The following is an 8787-nucleotide window of genomic DNA, read 5'->3' as shown; positions in this document are numbered from 1 at the left end:
GGTAAGATAGAGTGATTTATCCCCTGTTTCATCGACGCCTATCCTGACCCATGTGACGGTGCAGCTTCAGCCAGGACAGGGTAAGATAGGGTGATTTATCCCCTGTTTCATCGACACCTATCCTGACCCATGTGACGGTGCAGCTTCAGGCAGGACAGGGTAAGATAGAGTGATTTATCCCCTGTTTCATCGACGCCTATCCTGACCCATGTGACGGTGCAGCTTCAGCCAGGACAGGGTAAGATAGGGTGATTTATCCCCTGTTTCATCGACGCCTATCCTGACCCATGTGACGGTGCAGCTTCAGCCAGGACAGGGTAAGATAGGGTGATTTATCCCCTGTTTCATCGACGCCTATCCTGACCCATGTGACGGTGCAGCTTCAGCCAGGACAGGGTAAGATAGAGTGATTTATCGCAGGGTTAATTGTTCACTGAAAAGGAACAGCGGCGCAGCAGAGCTCTGATTATGGTTTAGCTGCTATCAGATTCTAGGATACAGTTCATTAGCTCCATAATGGGGGTTTTCTCCCCCAGGACAGTGGAGGTGCAGGGGGGATCCAGGGGGGATCAGAGGAATTAGGGCATGATGAGGGGAGCACTGCCAAGCCACAGGTCTGATTAGGCCCCACTGAGGGGGGGTGGGAGGGACTTCCTGTGTGTGTCCATGGGCATTTGGAAACACAGGCCAGCTGCATGGTGTCTCTCTCCGCTGGACTGTAAGAGAGTTGAGAGGCCAGGAGCTGGTTGTTCTATTGGTTGTCCCTTTGGGAACAGACCGTGGTAAGGGATAGGAAGCCCATGGCTGTAGAACAGCGGGGAGGGTGATGATCCAACAACTGGAATGGTGTGTTGTGACATTATCATGAATCTAGTCCATTGCACATTGCTGTCAAAGGCTTTACAGCTCACTCAGAGAGGAAGAAAGAGAAGCAGAGAAAAAACAGCAGAGAAGGAATTGAGGTAAGGGGAGGGAGGGAAGGAGAGATAAAGAGGGGAGGAGAGAGAGAGGGAGGGGGAAAGAGAAAGAGGACTGTATATGAGGGAGAGTAATAGAGACTTGGTATAATCAGTCCTGGGACATAATGGACTGTAATCTTCTGTTTCCTGATATTAACTACAATCAGCAATCAAAGTGCACTGCAATTCTTGAGCTTGTTAAAACACATTTTGGGACAGTACATCTAATGCAGTCTCCATTTTCGGAGCTCTGCCCCTTTTAAAATGAAATGAAAATGTCTAAAAAAAGACGCTTGTTTAGTGGAGCCAGTAAAAAAGCTTTTTTTAGGGGAAACTGGAACATTCCTCATGCTCATTAGCTTAAAACGCAAATGGACTCCAGAACAATTAATGTTAACTTTAATTTCTGGTTTTACATAAATATAAAAACCTGGATCAGCCCTTGGAATGTCGGGTGGGGGTGGGGGGGGGGGTGCACAAAGCACACTGCAAAGGCCTTGTGAGACCCATGGAAACTAAGCCTTCACATTTTTAACAGGAGATTGGGTTGGTTTTGGCAGGGGTCTCCTAAAATGACTCTGGCCTACCTCCGTGTTTCTCTCTCTGCTGTGAAAGCATGGGGAAAAGGTTAGCCACTCCGACAGTGAGAGTCCCGTGGTAACTACCAACACACACAAGCTCTCTCTCTCTAATGGAGAGTCCAGTTGACATGCTTCGGCTCTCTGTGTAATCAATGGGCGTTCAAGCCGTTCTTTCGGTTGCTAAAAATACAGCTTCTCTTTCATCCTGCTCTTTTCATTCTGCATGTCAGAGCTTTACTGGGTGCTTGTGAGCGGGCCTGGCGGGGCGCAGGGGCTAGCTACTCCTATAAAGTAGCGGGGCGCAGAACATCTAGTGAGTTAATGCCTCTGACCCACCCTATGCTTCCCCTCCTCCGCCTGTAAAGCCCAAATGAAAGTGAGATGTCCAACCCCCTCATGCTGCATTAACCTACATTCTTTCCAACAGGAGTTAGCTAGTCGAATATGTCCGAGCTGCTTGAACTGACTACAACCACATGCAAACTCCTTCACCTTCTCCAAGTGTTCACGTGAAAAGCTGGAGACATGAGGGAGGGGTGTTATAGAGCTATGATAGAATCAGATCAAGACAGCTCTCGGCTCTCAGCCCTCTGCTCTCAACTCTCTGCTCTTTGCTCTCTGCTCTCATACCCCTCCACCCCTTTGCAAAAATGTAATTAGATATTTCCTCCGATGTTTTTAGCAGGAACACCTGGGGACCTGGAAGACAGTGGGTCAGAGAGGGACTAGGCTGTCGAATCCCAGGCTTGAATTATAACCTAACAGAGGACTTGAGAGAGAGAGAGAGAGAGAGAGAGAGAGAGAGAGAGAGAGAGAGAGAGAGAGAGAGAGAGAGAGAGAGAGAGAGAGAGAGAGAGAGAGAGAGAGAGAGAGAGAGAGCGAGAGAGAGAGAGAGAGAGCAGGCAAAACAATAATAACCAAATTATACGGAGAGAGAGACAGGAAGAGAACAACAGAGAGACCAAGACAGAGATTACATGAGAGAGAGAGAGAGAGCGAGAGAGAGAGAGAGAGCAAGAGAGAGAGCAAGAGAGAGAGAGAGCAAGAGAGAGAGAGAGTGCTATAAGGCCCCCCTGTGGTGCTCCACTCTGAGAACCACGGCGGGCCCCTGTAAGAGAAGCCGGCCCGGCGGGGCCCTGGACGAACCCCTCCCCCGAGGATTAGCTTTGCTATGATTTAGCGCCGTTCTCACTGGCCTCCGGAATGCGACGGATGACGGATCTATTTTCCTACATTGTTTCACCTGCTCTAAATGGAACCACATGCTGCACACACAGGGCCGCCTCTCTTTTGTCTGTAATTGGAAGCACATTCAAAGCAGCGGCAAGGAGAAGAGAGGAGGGGTGAGGAGGGGAGGGGAGCAGAGTAGAGCTGGGCCCGACAGTGGCTCCCCTGGGGCTGGGGTGCGAAACCCTGGGTTGGGTCAAGTGGAGGGGATAGGGGGGTGGAAGGCAAGAGGGTGGCAGTAAGGAGGGAGGGAGAGAATGGGAGATAGGGACTGATCTTCCATTAGGGCAGTGGTTGCAAAATTGTTGGGCATGCCCTTCCGAACTGTGAGTCTTTTGTACACTATATATACAAAAGTTCGTGGACACCCCTTTAAAGTAGTGGATTTGGCTATTTCAGCCACACCCATTGCTGACAGGTGTATAAAATCGAGCACACAGCCATGCAATCTCCATAGACAAACATTGGCAAATGAATGGCCTTACTAAAGAGCTCAGTGACTTTCAAAGTGGCACCGATATAGGTTGGAACCGTTACAACAAGTCAGTTTGTCAAATTGCTGCCCTGCTAGAGCTGCCCCGGTCAACAGTAAGTGATGTTATAGTAAAGTGGAAACATCTAGGAGCAACAACGGCTCAGCTGTGAAGTGGTAGGCCTCACAAGCTCACCGAACGAGCCCACCAAGTGCTGAAGCGCGTAGTGTGTAAAATATTGTCTGTCCTCAGTTGCAACACTCACTACCTAGTTCCAAACTGCCTCTGGAAGCAACGTCAGCACAAGAACTGTTCATTAGGAGCTTCATGATATGGGTTGCCATGGCCGAGCAGCCGCACACAAGCCTAAGATCACCATGAGCAATGCCAAGCGTTGGCTGGAGTGGTGTAAAGCTCGCCACCATTGGACTCTGGAGCAGTGGAATTGCATTCTCTGGAGTGATGAACCACGCGTCACCATCTGTTAGTCCAACTGACAAATCTGGGTTTGGCAGATGCCAGGAGAACGCTACCTGGCCGAATGCATAGCGCCAACTGTAAAGTTTGGTGGAGGAGGAATAATGTCTGTTTTTCATGGTTCGGGCTAGACACCTTAGTTCCGGTGAAGGGAAATCTTAACCCTACAGCATACAATGGCATTCTAGACAATTCTGTGCTTCCAACTTTGAAATCAGTGTGGAAGAACTTCACTGGCCTGCACAGAGTCCTGACGTCAACCCCATCGAACACCATTGGGATGAATTGGAACACCGACTGCGAGCTAGGCCTAATCGCCCAACAGCAGTCCCCGCAGCAATGTTCCAACATCTAGTGGAAAGCCTTCCCAGAAGAGTGGAGACTGTTATAACAGCAAAGGGGGGACCGACTCCATGTTAATGCCCATGATTATGGATTGAGATGTTTGACGAGCAGGTGTCCACATACTGTTGGTCATGTAGTGTATGTAGAGTACTCAGACCCCTTCCCTTTTTCCACATTTTCTTACTGTACAGCCTTATTCTAAAATTATTACATTTTTAAAAATCCTGATGAATCTACACACAATACCCCATAATGACGAAGTGAAAACAGGTTTTTAGACATCTTAGCCAATATATTTAAAATAAAAACAGAAATACCTTATTTACATAATTATTCATGCCCTTTGCGATGAGACTCGAAATTGAGCTCAGGTGCATCCTGTTTCCATTGATCGTCCTTGAGGTGTTTCTACAACTTGATTGTAGTCCACCTGTGGTAAATTCAATTGATTGGACATGATTTGGAAAGACACACACCTGTCTTTATAAGGTCCCACAGTTGACAATGACCAAGAACCCAATGGTCACTCTGAGAGAACTCCAGAGTTCCTCTGTGGAGATGGGTGACCCTTCTAGAAGGACAACCATCTCTGCAGAACTCCACAAATCATGCCTTTATGGTAGAGTGTCCAGACGGAAGCAACTCCTCAGTAAAATGCACATGACAGCCCGCTTGGAGTTTGCCAAGAAGCACCGAAAGACTCTCAGACCATGAGAAACAAGATTCTCTGGTCTAATGAAACCAAGATTGAACTCTTTGGCCTGAATGCCAAGTGTCAGGTCTGGAGGAAACCTGGCACCATCCCTACGGTGAAGCATGGTGGTGGCAGCATCATTCTGTGGGGATGTTTTTCAGCGACAGGGACTGGAATACTAGTCAGGAATGATGGAAAGATGAACGGAGCAAAGTACAGAGATATTCTTATTTCAATTGACTGATTTCCTTATTTGTACTGTAACTCAGTAAAATCTTTGAAATTGTTGTTTATATTTTTGTTCAGTATACATGAAATTAGGAGATCTGGGGAAATATGCAGTGTTATGTGTATCCAGCCAACGAAATCCATTGTCGGCTTGCAGACAGGCTTTTTGGTTATGCTACATTGACACCTGTTGGTATGAAGCAGAATTGCAACTGATTATCTATTAGAATAAAGATCAACATTTTTCTTGTGTATTTTTCTTTGACATTCTGTGTCTGGTTCCCTTTGAGTTATTGAAAATGGTCAAATAATGAATGGGTAGAGAGTAATATTTGCTTGATTAGCTATTCAACTGTGAACTACAGATTTGGGAGCCAATAACTCTCCTACTTTCAACCCTAGTGACAACACAGAGTAACACCTACTGTACTGCAGCCAGTCTGAGATGTGATTAAATATACAACAGAGAACAGGGCAGAATCATTGCTATGCCACTGCTCATAGGAGGCAAAGCAGGTGTGATCTGGTCATGACCAGATGATGTGATTAGGGATGTGTGCTGCATCACGTAGCTACCCCTCATACACAAACAAACACACTCTCGCTCACACACACACACACACATATTCTTATCAACACCAGCCACCCCAGTGGTGACTCACCACCCACTGGGCACAGACGTAATAATGTCACATCTGCTCCTGCAACGCCCTCTACTGCTCATCCTGTGTCTCCTTGACCTGCCGCCGCTCCCCCAGTACTATCTCCCTCTCCCTCTCTCTCTGTGTGTGTGTGTGTGTGCGATTGTGTGGGCAGAGACAGGTGTGCTGGAGTCAGATCCCCACCAGCTGCAACCTGTTCCATAATCAAGACCTCTACAAATACTCAGCCCTGCCACTTCCGCTCTGCCAGATTGTAATCTCTGCTCAGTCAGTCTACGCGTCTAGCGTTATACAATTAGAGCCTGTTATCCTGTTGTGCCTGTTTTCCTTGCCTGACACTGTTTTCCTCTCCCCGCTGCGGTTCCACTCGCTCTGACTCTGGTCCCTATCTCCAGTTCCACGTCTCGTCATCCTGCTACTCTGTCCTGGATTCCCCACTCTACTACTCCCTTGGATTCCCCTCCGGGCCTGCTTACCCGGTCTCAACCCCTCTCGCTCAAGCCTCAGCTTCCGCACCTGGTTTCCTGCAACCCACCCGAGCTTCCCCTGGCCTGCACTCCATCTTCCCCCTGTGTTTCAATAAATACCTTGGTTACTTCATCCCAATCTCCTCGTCTGAGTCTGCTCATGGGTTCCCCTGTTCCACTGCGCGTAACACGTCAGTTCAACATCTAGTTTTGATTTACATTTGGTTGAGTTGTTAACGTGGAATCAACAAAAACATGTCATTGGATTTGGGTTAAAATACGAAATGCCCTTATGTTGGTTACCATTTGCAAATCCAATAATTTTTCCACATTGATTCATCACATCTTTTGTTATTACTTATAAACAATGTTGATTCAACCCCCCCCAAAAAAATCCCAGCTGGTAGTTACTATAGACTTACCCTATTTATCCCATTACTTGCTTCATGAACAATAAACTGAATAAATAAATGTCAAAACATGAGAATCAATGGTTAGACTGACCCCCTAGATAGTTTTGTTCAGACTCCTTTTTCTTTTGTCACACTGTGTGAATGTGATTTGAAGTTTCTCACTTCATGAAAGCAAAATAGATTGCATAGGAAGTCTATGAGATCTAGTTTCAAGGTTTTGCCTGCAGGATGTGCTCGCTGGTCTGTCATTGATAACGTCTGTGTCCCAAATGGAACCATATTGCCTATATAGCGCACTTCTTTTGACAAAAGTGGTGCACTACAGCCTATAGGGAATATGGTGCTACTTAGGATGCTGCCAAACACTGTTAATGGGAAGGGTATAGTCTACTCTCTGGTGCTGCTGAAGATAAAACTGAAACGGCAGGTCACATGATATTCATGATGAAGCAGGCAGCAACTGAACTAACTGGGGTTGAGATTTATGCCAGCAGGCCTACATTTAATGAAACAGTTTCACTGCACCTTCTTTATTTCTTTATATAGACAGTCAAGGCAGTATTAGTCTCATTCCCAACTAGAAGCCTGGCTAACAGGCTATAGGGCACCACTGTAATCTTGATCATTCTATCCATCTTTTTGTGTATATATGTACATGTGTGCATGCTTGTGAGAGTGTGTGTATGCATGCACATCTTCTGGCAGCAAACTGCAGGTCAATAATCTTGCTCTCTGTCCCACAATTGTCTCATTAATTAAGATGGCAACACAATATTGATTTCATTCTAATAGAAGCTTTTGTGGTTCTCAACTAATAATGTGACTTGAGTTTGAAAAACATACCTCACTGGAGGGCAACTCCAGGAAGCGTAGAAAGAGAAATGCAGAAACCCTCAAGGAAATAAACTCCATCTCTCTCTCCCTCCTCCTTCTCCTCCTCCTCTCCTTCTCTCCCCCTCCATCTACTCCTCCTCCTCCTCTCCTTCTCTCCCCCTCCATATCCTCCTCCTCTTCCTCTCCTTCTCTCCCCCTCCATCTACTCCCTATACAGTAAATTACCGAGCTGGAAGAATGATTTATCATTTTACAACTGCTTGAGGGACCCCGTTCAATAATGACCAACGTTCCTCACAGCAATGATTCATTTTGTTTCGCAGTCTGTAATGCCACTAAGGATGGGTGGGATCAATAACCACAGCTGTGCACAGACAATATAAAATACTTTAATCATAAATAGATCTGTGATGTGACAGAGGACAAGTAATACATACACTATGTCGGGTTATAACCATTAATTACTGTATGCATGCTTCTTACTGTGTGTTTGAGTGTGTACTGTGTGTACACAAAGTGATCCACAACAAGTTGGGAGCATCAATGATGAAGATATAATGATTAAGAACAGTATCTCATACAGTAGTAAATAGCATAAAAAGTCATCATGGATTATCAAACTCATACGGTAGTTTTCTTATGTGTTTCCTCTCTTCCCAAATGTGTTTTTATCGACATTCATCTGTACACAAGGAGATAGACACAGAATAAGAAGCCCCAAGCACAGCTGCTTTAGACTCAAATGACTCCAAAGTAATCAATTCCCATGTCCTGTGCATAATCATGTGCAGCACCATGAACAGTATATCACTGAGAATTCTATGAGATACAGTAAGGTTGACAAGGGACCAGAATACACTATATACCAGGCCTCCGTGGAAGCTGCTTTGTTAACGCATCTTCTCCCAGAGCTACATTCATACTGTACACTGACTGATAGTTATACTTGGTTATCAACTCCTGTGTTGATATTCTGTAGCAATGTTTCCTTTCCCAGTGTGGCTATTTCATATCCTTTTTTCCATCCGCTTCCCTCCCAGTCTTCCTAATTGAATAAAGCAGGATTAACTCAGTGACATTCAGCCTTGTGTTACAGTACGGCTGTCTGTAAAGGGCAGAGGAGTTGGCCAGAGCAGAGAAAAAGAGGAAGAGGCAGAGTGTTGCACTGTGAAAGCCAAAGTCCAGGGGACTCTGACGCAGTGAAACTGGAGGAGCCTCAACAGAAAGGAAATGTAGACATCAACGAAAAGTAGCAGAACAGAAACTGTGGGGTGCTCTTCAATTGGTAACCATCACATTCATAAGCCTCACCTGCAGCCTGACACATCAAAAAGTCGTTCATAATGAGTAATACAGAGTCAAATAAAATGTGTTTACAGAAGGCAACCCTTTGCACAGCAATGTAGTTCAGATGTTAGTTTTTGATT

Source organism: Salvelinus alpinus, chromosome 6, assembly GCF_045679555.1.
Source record: "Salvelinus alpinus chromosome 6, SLU_Salpinus.1, whole genome shotgun sequence".
In the NCBI taxonomy this organism is placed as follows: Eukaryota; Metazoa; Chordata; class Actinopteri; order Salmoniformes; family Salmonidae; genus Salvelinus; species Salvelinus alpinus.
Note: the sequence above shows the minus strand (reverse complement) of the source record.